The sequence below is a fragment of the Arvicola amphibius genome, chromosome 1 (genome assembly GCF_903992535.2).
Source record: "Arvicola amphibius chromosome 1, mArvAmp1.2, whole genome shotgun sequence".
Classification (NCBI taxonomy): Eukaryota; Metazoa; Chordata; class Mammalia; order Rodentia; family Cricetidae; genus Arvicola; species Arvicola amphibius.
The window spans coordinates 56,894,014-56,909,879 of record NC_052047.1 but is presented as its reverse complement, the minus strand read 5'-3'; the positions used below and the strand labels follow the sequence as shown (position 1 = coordinate 56,909,879).

The 15,866-nt window shown below is 45.1% G+C and overlaps 1 long non-coding RNA gene across 1 annotated transcript; it reads right to left on the bottom strand.

Moving 5' to 3' along the window:
* Positions 1–322: 322 nt before the first annotated feature.
* On the bottom strand, positions 323–1,479 carry LOC119818778. The gene is made up of 2 exons (XR_005286185.1): positions 1,402–1,479; positions 323–1,011 (listed from the first exon to the last, which is right to left on the bottom strand). It is a non-coding gene; the product is annotated as an uncharacterized LOC119818778 (long non-coding RNA).
* Between the last annotated feature and the right edge of the window lie 14,387 nt (positions 1,480–15,866).

The window sequence follows — 15,866 nt, the reverse complement described above, 5'->3', positions numbered from 1 at the left end:
TCTCAGCCCTCACCCTGGTGTATGAACTTGGACCCTTTCAAATGTCAGGGTTTTCACTGGTTAGATGAGAATAGCAACAATGTGTCTGTTTTCTGGGGGCATTCTGGGGGATTGCCTTAGAGGGTCTGAGCAAGGGCCTGTCTCCGAGCACCTGGCATGACCTCTTGATAATGCCAGCTGTCATCAGCAATTCCGAGCTGCTTTTGCTGCAGGACCTCTGTTCCTTTCTGCTGGTTAGGGAGTCCTCTGGCTCTCTGTGAGTGGCTCCTAATGAAGACCTAATGTTTTCCAAAGTCATTAAACCAAGAAGCTTTTTTTTAGAAAAAAAAAAATGGATGCATGTTGAAAGACTAGTGAGCTGAGAACAAGTGTCCTTAAGTTGCATGAGGTTTCCCAAGACTTGATAGAAATGTACCAATTCTCGCTGGCCGCTTCACAAACTGCCCGCTCTGGAAACCCAACTGAGATTCTTAGGTCCAAGAAAATTGAGTTATAAAATCCATTTTCAACTTTTTTAGATGGAAAAGGGGCAGAAAACTAAAATTGCTGTCAGGGACTAAACACTTTTCTGGAAAAGTCCGTTTCTACCTACTGGCCAGGGGACCCAATGGAGCTGAGAGTCGGTGCTAAGTCAGCAGAAACTGCTATCTCACTTCCAGGGGCTTCTCAAGAGAGGAAATAAAATGCGTACTACATATCTGAAATGCAAAATTTAATAACTGTAATATGAAATGTAAGAAAGATTCCAATTAAATGAAACTTCCAAAAAGAAGACCTGAATAGTCAGAATAGTGAGCCCCGTTCCTTAATGATGAGGTTCGCAGCGAAACCTTCTCCATTCTTCCCAATAGGGCTAGCCCGGTACTAACCTACAGCCCACAGGTGGAAGCAGGAGACTTGTTCCACACGCGAGAAAACTGAGACAGAGAAACTCAGAAAATCCCCTAATCTTTCCGAGCTTAAGTGCTGGAGGAGGGAATCACAAGCTGAAGTACATCTGATGTCTTGGCCCTGGGCAGGAAAGAATCCTCAAATTAGGTGACATGTCACAGGATCCTTACGAGAGAGGACTAGTGGGTGGGGCACTCCAGGCAGAGAGGACAGACTGAGTACAGGAGAGAACTGAGGAGGGGGCAGGGAAGCCTTGACAGAACAAAGTGCAGCCGCAGGGAGCACCACCTAGGAAGATGTAACCCCCAAAAGCCTTGAATGCCATGACACAAAGTTTGGTGTCCTTCATGGAATGACCATTAAATGATTGCAAACAAAGAAGTAACGTGATGGGAGCAGAGAGAGAACCATGCTGGAAGGCTAGGTGTGTCCAGGAGAGACACGAGGCGCTGAACAGCTTGTAGAAGGTGTGGGGAGGAGTTCACATGGCCCCATCTACATAGTCCATACCTGGTCTTTGAGATAGCAACCCTCAGACCTCACCAGATCCACATCCCATGTTGGCCTCCTGCTCAATCCCAGTGTGGTGGACCAGGCTAAAAAAGGAGGAGTGTGGGAAGGGCTGCCTGACCCAGGAGAGCCCTCCCAGTCCGTATTCAGGAAGATACCATTCTAAGCACTTTTATGGAAATCATTAACTATACTGTTCCCTGTTCGATCACTGAGTTCCAGACTCTTAGCTCATATCAAGCAGGCACATTTCCAAAACAACCTTTGGATCTACAAAAGTTTTATGAGTTTACAGCTAAAGCAATTACACAATAGTGGTATTGGCACGCAGTCATGGGGGGGTCATATATCCCTTCCGGAGGACTTAAGTCCCTCTTCCTGGCTGTCTGCCTTTTGCAAAAAATAAACTCCCCTGTGTCTGAGAACTCTGACCGCAGCTTGCACAACATTCTCAGAGTTTTTTGAATGGTATTACCCACAGGGGTGCTTTACGAGCCTCTACAACACCCCAGGTGATGGCATTCAGAGATCAGGAGTTAATTCCCCTTGATTCCCCAATGCCTTAAAAAGGGAGCAGGCCTAGATCTTAATTTAGGAGCAGAGGGCTGCAAGAAGTGTCGCATTCCTGTACTTTCTTTAATTCTACTGAAATCCAATTCCAAGAGTCCACGCCAGCAGGGCTTGAGCTGCAGAAATTATTGGTGCTGCTGGCTCTACCACCTACCGCAACAGGCTCAGACAGTGGTCTCAGGAGAATCGCACTCATACCTGTTACACCAGCTCTTTGGATTATACGTCCAAACCCTGGCTATGTGCTGGGGATCACTGAAAAGATGGCAGCGCCTAGTATCTGAGCGTTACTAGGCAGCTCTGGCCTCTGAGATATAAGTCGTGCTGGATAGAGACATTGCTTTCTCATAGATTCTTCAACCCAAGTCTGCCAGGTCTGGGAAAATGTCTCATCGAAAGCCCTTCATTTTCCCCCGCCACACATATACATTGAAGCTGGGAATCTCTTTTTAATGATTTTTTTTGTCTTTTTTTATTTTGATGTTGCGATTTTAATTATATATTTTTCCCTTTCCTCCCTCCAAGTCCTCCCATCTGCTCCTCACTCTCCTTCAAATTCATGACCTCCTTTTTTATTAACTGTTGTTGTATGCGTATATGTATTTGTATGTACATACATATTCCTAAATCCAACCTGTTGCGTTTATATAACATTACTCGTATGTATGTTTTCAAGGCTGACCATCTGGCACTGAACACTAACTGGTGTGCCCTTCCCTGGGGAGGACCACCTCTCTCACTCCCAGGCTCCCAGCTTTACTCAGTTGTCTGGAGTTCTCTGTATGAGGTTGGAGACGCATGGGCTTTTCCCTTTGCAGTTTGGAATATTGCTTGGTGGTATTGTCCTTGTGAAACTGGAACTCTCTAAAAGAAAAGGCAGAATTTTCTGTTTTCCTAAAACAAGGATGTACGAAGGGTCCGCCAACATCCTTGAAACACTGGGTGGAGATGGCGAACAGTACAGAAATGAACAGCTCAGGATGTTCCATTGTCTTCCTGCGAGGTAGTAAAAGATCACCAAGGAAATGTGCACCCCACTAATTAACAAAGCAAATTCTCCAAAGTTACAAGCTTCTACCAGAGGAAGTATCTACTATGTTCATATTAACAGTCTTCTTTAGTTACACGCCTGCTACATTGCCAGCACTGTGCACCTACTGTGGCCACATTACCCTTGTTTTTAGGCAAGAGAAGGTGAGAAACTTGCCTAAGGATCTTTAGGTAGCATACGTGCGCATGTGCACGTATGAATGTGTGTGTGTTTGCATCCATGTACATGATCATGTGCAGGTATGTGCACATGGAAGCCAGAGGACAATGTGGAAATTGTTCCTCAGGAGACACCCACATTTTGTTTGTCTGTGAAAGTAAGCTAGACTAAGTGGTCTCTAAGCCCCAAGATCCACTTCAGCCTCTTCAGCGTTGGTATTCCAAGCTCATGCCACAATGCTCACTCAGCATTATTTCCGGATTTTAAAGCATGGATGGATACTGGATATTGAACTCAGGTCCTAGGGTTTGCATGGCAGGCACATTACCAAGTGAGTCATCTCTCCAGCCCATGGAGTAGGTGCTTGCATGCATGTTATAACTGTCTCAGGAAATATCTAGGTAACTACCTCCAATTAAGATGGAATGATTATTATTTTGTTTTGTATGTATAAATGTTTTACCCGGTTGTATGTCTGTGCACCAAGAGCATGCCTAGGGCCTCAGGACCCAAAAGAGGTCATTGGGCCCCCTGGTCCTAAAGTTTCAGATAGTTGTAAGCTGCTATGTGGGTGCTAGGAATGGAACCCCGATACTCTAGAAAACAGTCAGTGTTCCTAACCACTGAGCCATCTCTCCAGTCCTTAAAATGCATGTTCAGTGGAGATCTTCTGTCACTATGGAGCTTATATTTTATTTGGTAAGATGCACCCAAAGCAGCTTATTACTCAGTCTTGTAGTTCACCTGTGTGGTGGCAGATGGAGGATCCAGTTCTGTTGAAAAGAGGGCAGCAAGGTAAAGGATATTGTCCAATGCAGAGTTAGTAAAGAGAGCAAACTCTCATCCATTCCTCTCTCGTCTGCCTCTGACTCGGGAGAAGAAAGTGACCCCTAACTCACGAACAGCTAACTACAGAGCAGCACCAACTGATGCAGTTTTGAGCCTCCGCATCCTCCCAGTAACACAAAGTCAGAGCTGATCCCGTCGTCCTGAAACACATTGCTGCCAGATGGTCTCAGACAAAACTCAAGAGCAGTCATTAAAACACTATTTGCTTGCTAATGGCCAACATCCTCCAAACAGCTTATCCTCTTAAATTAGGGCACTTTTTTTTAGAGTGTTGTGGTTTTTCTACATTAATTTATTTATACAAGACATTATAAAGTGATTTCTATTTCATTCCATTGTGAACTCTAGTTTAACATTAACCTGGTCTGGCATGAACTTGTTTACCGAGGCATTAAGCAATCACCTTCCAGAATCACTGCTCGTTCTTTGTTCCCTCTACAATAAAGAGCGAGCATGCTTCTGGGTGTGGGTTTAGGGAATGCTATGTTTGCAGTGTGTTTCCCAACAGTAGGGACTGGAAACTGAAATTCCATGCAACAGTATTGGGAGGCGGAGCTTAATGGGAGGAATTAGGTCATGGGGACTCCAGGTCTTGAGTGTACCGATGCCCTCTGCACAGGGCTTCTTTGTGGTGAGTTCCCTTGCATGGATGCACTCATGTTATGTTGATTTCTCAAATAAGATCAGTCACCATCAAGACCCTTCCTAGATAAGAGCTTTTTGGTCTGAGACTCCCCAGGCTCCAGAAGTTAGTGCTTGTCACTTGTAAACTGTACGTCTCCAACATTCTGGCATAGCACAGAGGGAATTGCAGGGGGAGCTTTAAGCATCTCTCTCTTGAGCACTCAACTTGTCACCTCCCTGCCTTCTACTCTTCTCCGGAAATCCCACGCTCGTGAGCAGCCAGCCCTCCGTCCCTAAAGCAGCCCTTGACTAACTGGGGTCTGAGGAATCCGAGGCCACTTTCACTAACGAATCCTATCAACCCAAAGAACTACAGGGTCATATGATCCCAATGTAGTCTGGAGATAGAATGCAAAACCCTTGTTTCTTAAAGGAATTTACCTACGAGGTCCTGGAGTACGCAGTGCCCCTGCGGTCAAGAGTGAATGCTATCCAAATGGACTTTTAAACTCCATCCAAGATACAGACTTTACTTTCAGCTTTACTACCAGCAGGAACAAATCCTGATGCCTAGCAAAATCACCCTTTCTGTGAAACTGCACAAAGCATTAGAGAGGTCGTCATTTTATCGGAATCTGCCATTTTACCGAGGGCTTAAGACTGTCCTTATTCTGCCTTCTTACCCAGCAAGGGAAAGTCCTCTCTCCTCTGCCTGACTTCCCCACCTCTCCAGGGTCTCCATTTATGGAAAGAATGTTTCCCTGTGCTTTGTGGCTTCCTAAGGATGTATGTGTGCTCTCCCTTGACACGAAATCCAGGCCTGACCCCAGGTTCCAAATGACCTCCACTCTCCCATCATAGGTCATAGTTCCTATTTTTCCTGTTACTATGACACCAGTATCCTGATGAAAGCAACTGAAGGAGGAGAAGTTTCTTTAGTCTTACAGGCAGTCACAGCTGGGAAGCCCAGACAGCGAGAGCTTGAAGCAGCAGCTCCTGTTTTATCTGCAGTCTGGAAGGGGAGAGTCATGATTGCTTATACCCAGAGGGCTTCCTCTCTTTTGCTCAGTTCTGGACCCAAGTCCAGAGAATGGGGCCTACTTTAAGAGTGTGTCTTCTCCCGGGCTGGAGAGATAGCTCAGTGGTTAAGAGCACCGCCTGCTCTTCCAAAGGTCCTGAGTTCAATTCCCAGCAACCACATGGTGGCTCACAACCATCTGTAATGAGATCTGTGCCCTCTTCTGGCTCACAGGCAGAGTACTGAGAATACTGTATACATAATAAAAAAAAAAAGTGTGTCTTCTGAACTCAGTTATCCTAGCCAAGATCATTCCTCACAGGAGTTTCTGTATGCTTATCCGGAGGTAATCCCAGATCCTGTCAGATTGATAATCAGTATACATACCAATCAAACCCTCCATCTCTAACTCCTGAAGTACAGAGGCTACCTGTACTTTTTCCCTGGGGTGGGGAAGGAATCTTATCCCTTATTTTGAGCTAGCAAAAAAGAGCATGGCAATCAATTAGTGGATTACATGGAAAGCAAGATGTCTCTTAGGGTGACCCTAACCACCACCACTTAGGTTATTGTCTGGCACCCACAGTCCAGGGGAGCTGTTAAGCTCTGTGACACAAAGGTCCACTTCTATTAATGCTAAATTTGCAACAAGCCCGTCAGTAAAAAATTCAACTAAAACCTTCTGTTTCTTAAAATGGTTCTAACAAAGCTTGCTTTCATCCGTATTAGAATTGGTTTTTTCTTTTCTTAATTAACTAATAATTAATCATAAATTAAGAATCTGGGATTATGATCTTTTTGTATGGCAGCCTCAGCACTGACTTTTCCCTTCTCTGTGATGTAAGTCATTTGACCCATTTTAGGCACTGTTCCTCCCTGAAAATGGGGCCAATGTCTACCTATCCCCAGGTTCACTATGTAAGAAAACGTGTGCAGACTGGAAGGTAAACCACAAATGAGTTACTGGGGGAGCCTTGTTCTTTAGACAAGCTTGATCATTTCACCTTGGCCCCCATGCTATGGTTCATATATTCTCTCTGGACAAATTAACACCCAATTTAATGAATACAAACAAAATACAAGCAAGAGGAAAGCAAGCACACCAGGGATGCAGAGAAGAGACTTGTGTGAGAGTGTAAAGATGCCAAGGAAGATAATTTCAGCCAAGCTGACTGCACTTCCATGCTGCTGTGAGGGCAAAATGACAAGCGCATTCTGGGGGGGGGGGGGGCTAACCTTGGCTAGCTGTCCTCATGTCATATCACTTTTATCCACGGTCTGTCTCGCTTTCTGCGGCTTCATTGTAGACCAGCCCCATTCGGCAGTCATCCGTGGTCTAGAAAGATTAAATGGAAACTTCCATAAAATTGCATAATTCTTAGATTTTAATTTATAAACCATTCAGAGGTATGTAAAACCTCACGGAATTTTGTACTCTCCCTTTCTGGAACGCCGATTCGTCCTTGTCCAGAGTATCCACTCTGTATATATTACCCACCCGCTAGTCATCTAGTAGCCTTTCCAGCGGTCAAACTGAGTGTTCTCACTTCACGGTGTATACCTTCAAGTAACCCTAGTTTACTTAAAACTTAATCCCAAAGTGCAAACTTTTATTACAGTTTAATTGTTCTACATTGTCGATTGCTATAAATCCTCTTAACCTCTTACTGTACCTAAAGCATGAATTAAACATTATTAAAAATATGTATGTATAGTTTTAAAAACCCATAATATACACAGGTCAGTGCTATGTGAGGTTTCGGAGTATGTTTTAGACTGTTAATCTCCATAAAGAACGGGGCATATGTGTGTCTGATTTTGGATAATTCGTGCTTGCTATTTGCATATACAATTCAACACACCTTCCCTGATGCTTCTGTCTATGAAAGAAAATATAACCATTTCTCAAAAAATACACTAGTAATAAGACATTAGCATATTTCTGGACAATACATTGAGTCAGCAGACATGGTCATATATCTACAAGAGTAAACAAGCAGTAACCACATACAAATGCACATGTACTGGGAAGACCCTGGAGAGTGAGGACTTCGTGCTCTAACTGAAGCAGGCAGGGTCCACGTGCTCTGGGAATCACGTCCAAGGAAAATATGGCCTAAGAGCCAGATGTTCAGGTCTTTTATTATTTTTTTAATTTACCTTTTATTTTATATCCCAACCACATTTTCCCTCCCTCTCCTCCTCCCATCCCTCTCTCATCTCCTCTCTGCCTCCTCCTTCAATCAGCTCCTCTGTTTCTATTCAGAAAGGAGTAGGCCTCCCATGGCATATCAAGTTGTGGGAAGACTAAGCACCTCCCCTGGTAGTAAGGTTTAATGAAACCTTTCTGTCTAAATTTCTTAATAAAATTTTCCTGAGCAGGGGAGATGGCTCATTCAGCAAGGTGCTTGATGAGCAAGCATGGGAACCTGAGTCCAATTCCACAACTCACAGAAAAAAAAAAAAAAAAAAAAAAAGACATGGTGGCAAATGTTTGTAAACCAGCCCAAAGAAGGTAACTGAAGCAGATCCTTGGGCACGCTGGCCTGTCAGGCTACCCTTGTAGGTGAGTGAGTTTCAGACCAGAGGAACAATCTGTTTCAAAAAGCAAGGTGGGTAGCTCCTGAGGAACAACATGCATGGCCCCACACACATGCGCACAAAGACACACTGAGAAACAAACACACACGAATGCACATACGCACAAGTAATTGTAACATGTTTGACCTACAGAAGCGGAACTTTCATATGGCTCAACTGGCACCCATATAGAAATATTTTAAAACTGTTTTGCTGCTGTGTGGGAAATCCCAGGAGCATCTGCCCCTCAGCAGCATGCCCTGATTCTGCATATCACATATGCAGATGTTCCCAGCTACAGAAGATGGCACAGCGTACACTCACGCAACAGGAAAGCGCCAGTAGCCTGCAAACTCCCTTTCTATTCCGCAGCACCGTTATAAGGTTCACACTGCACATCTGCCCCTGTGAGACCCGAAGCCTTTCATCAGTCAGAAGCAGCAACTACATAAATGAATATATAATCTGTTGGCCGATGGAGCTGTATTTTCACACCCTTTGTCATGAGACCCAACAGGATACATGTGAATTCATTGCCCATTCCTGCAGAGGCAGACAGTGGGGCAGACAGTGATGATCATCTACTCCTGGCAATTTCAGTCCCCGTGTCCTGTCGTTCTTCTGCGGTGACTCAACCTTACCTTCATCTCCGTCCTTTCTTATCCTGGCCAGCGGGATATGAACGGTGGTCCCTGATAAACCTAGAGGACGAAGAGGAATGGAAAGGCACAAGAGACACGAGGAATGACGGCAAGACCGTATTTCTGATCAAACCACAGTTTATTATTCCTCAGAAGCTGTTATGTAACAACCGGGCAAGGGGGAGGGGAGATGTGTCAGGTCTGCTGATAGGTACTGAGAGTCTGTGATTGCTGACGAACAAAGGAAATGCTAATTGTTTCTAAAAGCCTGGTGCCTGCAGGCCTCACTAGGCTAAAGTCCTAGATCCTGAACTTGCCCTGCAAAGGTGAATATCTTACTTGTGAACTTAAGATTGCTGTAAACAAAATAGAGACCTCAAAATACAGGCCTTTGCTTCCGGCATTTTCTAGCCCTTAACCAGGTCCTTGACTCAGACCGCTACTTCAGCACGGTTTTCTTCCTGCTCTCTTCTCTGAACCGTGCCAGCCTTTCAACCTCTGGTTTCGATTTCCCCCTCTGTTCCCACATTCTCTTGCTGTTCCCGCTGCTTTCTCTTCAAGTCCACTCTCTTCCCGTTTCCTTCAGGCAGCTTCTCCACGCACCCCACTAGTCCGAAGTTCGTCTCTTCGTTCTTATTTGTGCTTTTTAATCTCCTGCAATGTCTGTGTCCCCAGATAACCGAGGTTCCTCGCACAGGACTCGGATTTTAGCAAAAATTCCATGAATACCAGTTGGCCCTTTTGTATGTGATTTTAGGCAACGGGGGAAGACATGTGCAGAATAAACAATTGAAATGGAAACACAAAATCAGAGCTATGACAAGGAGAAGAAATAAAATATGTGAACCGAAAGAACCAGTCTAGTTAGAATGATTGAGCGTGAAATTTCGCTTCCTGGCAGCCCAAGCATGTATTCTCTGGTGTGTGGAGGGTGAAGGGCCAAAGGAGAGGAAATGAATTCTCCTTTCGCCCCGACTCAGCCCTGCTTTCTGAGCACATGCTTTTCCCCATTTCTTCATTCTGTTTTCAACAATCCATTAATCTCTTGCTGAACATCCAGATAGTCACCGTGTTGGAGCCTCCCGCAAACCCTGTTTAGACGGTTGTTCTCTATAGTAAACACAAAGCTTCTGGTGAGGACAATTTATGTTGATGCTGTTGCTATGGTGTTGGGAAAGGAGACCTGCAATTCTTGGCTCATCAGCTTCTGCTGGTTAGCCGGTTCCAGCTGCAGGGGCTGGCTTCAGGAGGGAAGAATCAGATAAAGGAAAGAGGGAAGGGCAGTTCTTCTGAATTCTTGTCCATTTTCCTCCATGGCCACCCTGAGCTTCATCCTTCCTTGTTTCTAGTCTATCAGTCTCCCTCTGGGACCCATTCAAGCTGAATTTTTCATTCCAGTGGGACTTGCAAGCTTTACTGATAGTGTTATTTAATCCAAAAGGCCATCAATGTGAAGGCTGGCTCTGGATTCAGCACTTTCATTTTCTAGGTGGTATCATTGATGAATTAATTTTTAATTTGCATCTCTTTAAAATGTGAAGATGGGGGGCTGGAGAGATGGCTCAGAGGTTAAGAGCACTGCCTGCTCTTCTAAAGGTCCTGAGTTCAATTCCTAGCAACCACATGGTGGCTCACAACCACCTGTAATGAGATCTGGCGCCCTCTTCTGGCATGCAGGCATACATGCAAACAGAATACTGAGAATACTGTACACATAATAAATAAATAAATCTTTAAAAAAATGTGAAGATGGGGTATACATCAGATTCACTATGTGGCTAAAGCAGGTAAGCCGGGGTGACTAGCAACCCAGCCACAACTTGGTTTGAGCCACACGCACACATCACTCTCCCGACAGTGTTCTAGCCACCCGGGGACCCCACCTGCTTTGAGCTACATTCCTCCCTTCCCCAAAGCAAACCAGTCATGTCAACCTAGAGCCCCCAATAACACTTAGCAAAACATATCTTGAAACTAAGGGCAGTGCGCCAATCCAGCCTAGACTAGTTCAGGCTGCTCGTGCAGAAAGGAAAACTCTATCCTCAAAATAAACATTTAGGGAGAAAAAAAAACCTGTTTACCATCTTAGGCCTATGCATAATCGGTGTATGATTACATACGCATAATTACACAAGATTAAAATTAGATGCATCTTTGGAAAAACATGTCCAATGGCTTACATAAAGCAAATCTATCAATCAACGCGGAAATCACCCATATTCTGCCCCCAGCGCTAACTCTTCCGTCCGGAGCCACACAAAGACACCCCTGGCAGTCATCAGAGGCTTTGAGTCCATATTTGAGCTTTAAGTTCCCTTGCTCTTTGTTCTGTCTGTACTTTCACTTCACTTCTCACTGAAACCCCTCAATACTGCGCTAATTAATTGTGTGTGCTTCTTCAGTTTTTTAACAAGATGCCAAGGGCCTGCAAGCACTCAGTCCAGACAGAGACCACCAGTAGCAGGGTTTCGGTGAAGCAGTAAGGGGCTGTATAAATAAATCATAGCTACTGTTAAAATCCTGTCTTCACCCGTTGGGAACAGACTGGAAGATAAACTCTTAGCAAGCAACGGGTAACAATGCCATGTAACTGAAGGATGCGGGCATTCCGGGCAGTCTCAAAGCTGGCTAAGCCTTAACTCATAGAGAGGGAGCCTCAGAAACCCCTTAAGTGCAGGCTATCCCCACAACCATCAGAGCTCTGAGGGTGGAGCTGAGGTGTGTATAGTTTTGTAGAGCTCCCCCACGACTTTCACTTGCAGTCTTTGTGAAGAATCACGGTCTTACAGAAAGTGACAGCCAATGGTGTGGCTGTTGCGTTCCCAAGGCCTTGACTCGAGGACACTGACTGTTCTTATTTAGCCCCTGCTGGACCCTTCCAGAAACGCTGAAGAAAAGGAAGTCATGGAAGGCACATGTGGGGACTTCTCTGCCTATAGCATAGACAGTCTAATTCTTCAACTAGCACTGTGGGCAGGAAGGAAGGAGGTTTAAGGAATTAGCAAAAGCAACAGAATCTAGTTTTGGAATGCAACTGACTTTTAGAATATGTCAGACCTAAGCACATTTGAGCCAGAGTAAATCAAACCAAATCACATTAAGTTTACAAGATTTTTTTTTTTTAAAATAGTGAGAAGCTGTTTGCTTACATCCAATAGATGTATCGTACCAGAGTCTCTTGACCAGGTGGGTCCCCACTTCACACCTCATCATAGATTTCCCTTTAACTGCTGTCTGTGAAACTGCTCAAGCTTGGCCACTTCATTGCCTCTCCGTTATCATCACAAGCTTCCCACAAAAGGCCTACCCTCCATTTAACACAGAAAGAAAAAATTTCAGATGAGTCAACAGGACTCATTGAGAACAAGAATTTGCCCGAAGTCAATAGAAGCCAAACTAAGACGCAAGCCTGGGTCGCTATGACCCTCTAAAGCCCACTGGTTTTGACCCTGATACTCTGGATGTAAAGCCCAGCCTTCCTTCCTGCAAAGCTGTGTGTTCATTTCATAATCGGCAGAAAGATGATAACTGCACCCGAAAGAATATGACAGACACCAGAATCTCTGAATGAAGGAGAAGATATCGCCACGTCTGTAGGTCCAAATCATTTCAGAGAGAAGGGGAAGGGTGTGGGGTCTTTGCTCTCATTGACACAGATGCCTAGGATGGTGGTGGGGGAGCAGCCAGAACAGGAATTGCTCATAACTGCCACTAATCAGGAAATGTTGCTCCCTCAGCTCTGGGCAGTCGGGGTTGGGTAGAGCTGAATGTGCCAAACACCATTCATCTCCGCCATCTGCTCCTTCCTACTCCCTGAACAAGGAGTCCTTGCTGACTTCTGCCTGCCAAAGCATCATGTGTGCCAGCTCATTTGGCCATCTCCTCTTGAGGAAAGCCAGTCTCCGTGTCCTTTGATTGCTCTGAAAACTGATTAGTGTTCATTTGCAAGCCCCCGTCTCCTCCTAATGCCTCCAGGTGTCTGTGAGCCACGGGGCTTTGATTTCTGGTCTATTAACTCTGAAGAGAATTAAACCTAATAAAAATATAACATTTGCTCCAAATAGCTGCATAATGCATGACAGCGAGATGCTCTCCTTTGGTCTGCACAATGCCGAGATTAGTAGGAGTTCTTCTTTGCAATGAGAGGGAAGTGAGCAAAATGCCACTTCCTCCCCAGAAGAAAGGCTGATGCAATATCTCCTTGAAGGAGTAAATGGCACTTTATATTGCTTTAATAAAAAGAAAAACATTTTAATGTTACGTTGAAAGCGGGAAACTGACTTGCAGCTTCATTCCAGGATAAATTTAGGTTCCTTGAGAATAAATCTTAATAAGGCTATAACTTTGACTGTTCAGTTAAGATAGAAAAAAATGCCAAAATGTCCAATAAAGCACAGATTAGCTAAGCTTTTTTTCAGCTCACATTTCCATGTGTTTTTTTTTCCAAAAATTGTTCTAGCGAGAATTTGAAAGAAGACATGTCACATACCAATAAATACAACCAACTCAGATAGAAAACGTGTCTCAGACCAAATTGGTCCAGGGAGTTTATGGCAATTTGGCCATGGCTGCTGTCCAGAAAACCACAGTTTATGCAAAAGTTGTCAGCCAATACCTACTTTTCCTCTCTCCTGCCAACTACGAGGGGCTAATTCTGGGGTAAAATACTAGTTCAGCGCCCAGTTGTTTGTTATTATCCTCTTACCTAAAGACAAGCCGAGGGATATGGAAAAAAATAAACAACACAACCAATATACTCTTGAGATTGAGCCAGATGTCTCTAGTTGTTCAAAATGTGTTTGAATCCATGAATGAATACATCTTGGAAGGTAACAACAACCACGACAGAAACTGTTCGATGAGTCTCTAAATCCTGACTCTGGAGGCAAAAGTCTCCCATGATTCAGAAGCTCTCGTAGGATACATGGCAGTATTCACAGCCAGGGGCAGCCAGGACAGCAGGTGTCAACAGTTGGTTGTGATGGGAGCTTTTGTGGAAGACCGATGCATGCACTTAATGACTGTCAAGACCCACTTTGCAACCAGGGAAAATGAGACACTACTGTCACGGAAGAAAAGGGTGGACCGGGTTGTAAGAGAACGAGGAAACCCACGTGTCATCAGCAACAAGGAAGGAGAGGCTTGTCCATGCTATCTTCTATGAGGGCCAAGAAGCTCTGTTTAGTCAGAAAGGAATGTTCTGGAAGAAAAATAGTAAGATGAAAGAAAGAGATTAGACAAGGATTTGGATTGGGAAAGGATGGGAATGGAGGAGAGGTGATTCTGACTTTCTTCTGAAGGGAATGGGAAGTCATCAAAGGCTTTGCTGTGGGGGAAAGACATATGGGGAGCAGAGTGTGGGAGACGAAGCCACTGAAGTGCAGAGGGGAGGGACGGCAGTCTGCGGCCAGATGGAGGTCTTCCCTCTTCATGCCAGAGCTCTCTGGAGGTCAGAGCTGTGTGAGGCTCGGGGTGTCGGGTCAGCTCTGCTGTTCCCTGCCCTGGGTGCAGGGAAGTGCTGCTGCTGTTGCTGAGTCAGTGGCCTGAGCCAGCCTAATGTGCCTCCAGCTGAAGGGTCTAAATCCCCTCGGCCTTTGATGTGGAAATGTCATCAGTACATTGAGTGGATTCCAGAAAGTCTTCCAGGGGAGAACACGCAATACAGGAGGCCCCGTGCAACACACATGTGGGCCTCAGCAAGCAGAGAGATGGTGATGAGGGAAAAACAGAGTGAAGGAAAAATGAGACCTCTCCTCCAACGCAGTCGGACATAAATTTAAATTATGGGTCCCCGTGCAGAAACAATATGTGAAGCCTCACTGGAGCGCTGCTGGTCCTTGAGGGACGGCTTTCTACAGACATTCTGCCTTACCCTCTGACGGCTCATGCCTACACATGAGGCCCCAATGGATTCGGGTTGTTATCCCAGCAATCTAGAGATTGGAAACATCCTAGCCAGGCCCCAAAGTTCTTTCACACTGCTTAAAGGTTATAAAATTTCAAGAAGGCTATGCTAGGGGACAAAAATTGAACCTGAGTCCCCTCTTAGCCATATGACCTTGGGCAAGTATGCTCATCTCTGAACAGCAATAGAAACACAAGGGTCCAGGGACCCTGCGGCTATAACAGCATCTTACTCAAACCAGGGAGTTGACATAGGAGTGAGCGGGGTCAGAACTCAATATGGACAAAGCCAGGCAGGAAAAGCAAATGGATCTGGTGGGATTCCTGAGAATTCAGAGGTCACCAGCTATTTGCCTTACTCAGTATCCTCACGCGCATCCAAGGGAGTCACGTGGAATGATTTGCAAACACCTAGACCGACAGAGGGAGGCCAGAGAACAAAGAACACAGATTTCTGTGGTTTTCCAAACAAGGGGTCTCATGTTTTAATTCTGTACCAGGCCTACACTATGTTGTTGGCCCTAGAGGTGAGACTGAGGGAGAAGGGATCTCTGATGATATAGTGGGTAGAAATGAGACAAAACAGACTGATGTTACCAACTTTGAGTGGTGCATGATTCTTCCTTACATAGACTTCTCTAGGGCATTGTGGAGCACATGGTGTCCCAGCCCCTTCCTGCCTCCAAGCAAGCCAGTCTTAGTAGACCCCTCTAAGAAAGTGCTCTACCACAGCCCATGCCTACAGCAAACCCACCTACAGACAAAACTAGACTGTCAAAAACAATGTTAGTGTAAGAAACTGAATTGTGGGATTGAAAAATAAATTTCTGCATTGAAGATAATTTACAGGTTATCATTCGAACTTCTAAAAGCCCTGGCAGGGTCCCTGGCACCTGAGTGAGAACTCTTCGTGGCCAATCATCACAGGGTCTGATTTCTAGGCCCAGGGGTCTAGCCGGAACAGTCTTCCATCCCCGCCAAAGAATGACTCTTTCCCAGGAACATCCTCCAGCTGCATGGTAAGGCCAAGCAAGCAGTAATGCCCACTCCCAGACTCTGAAGGCAAAGG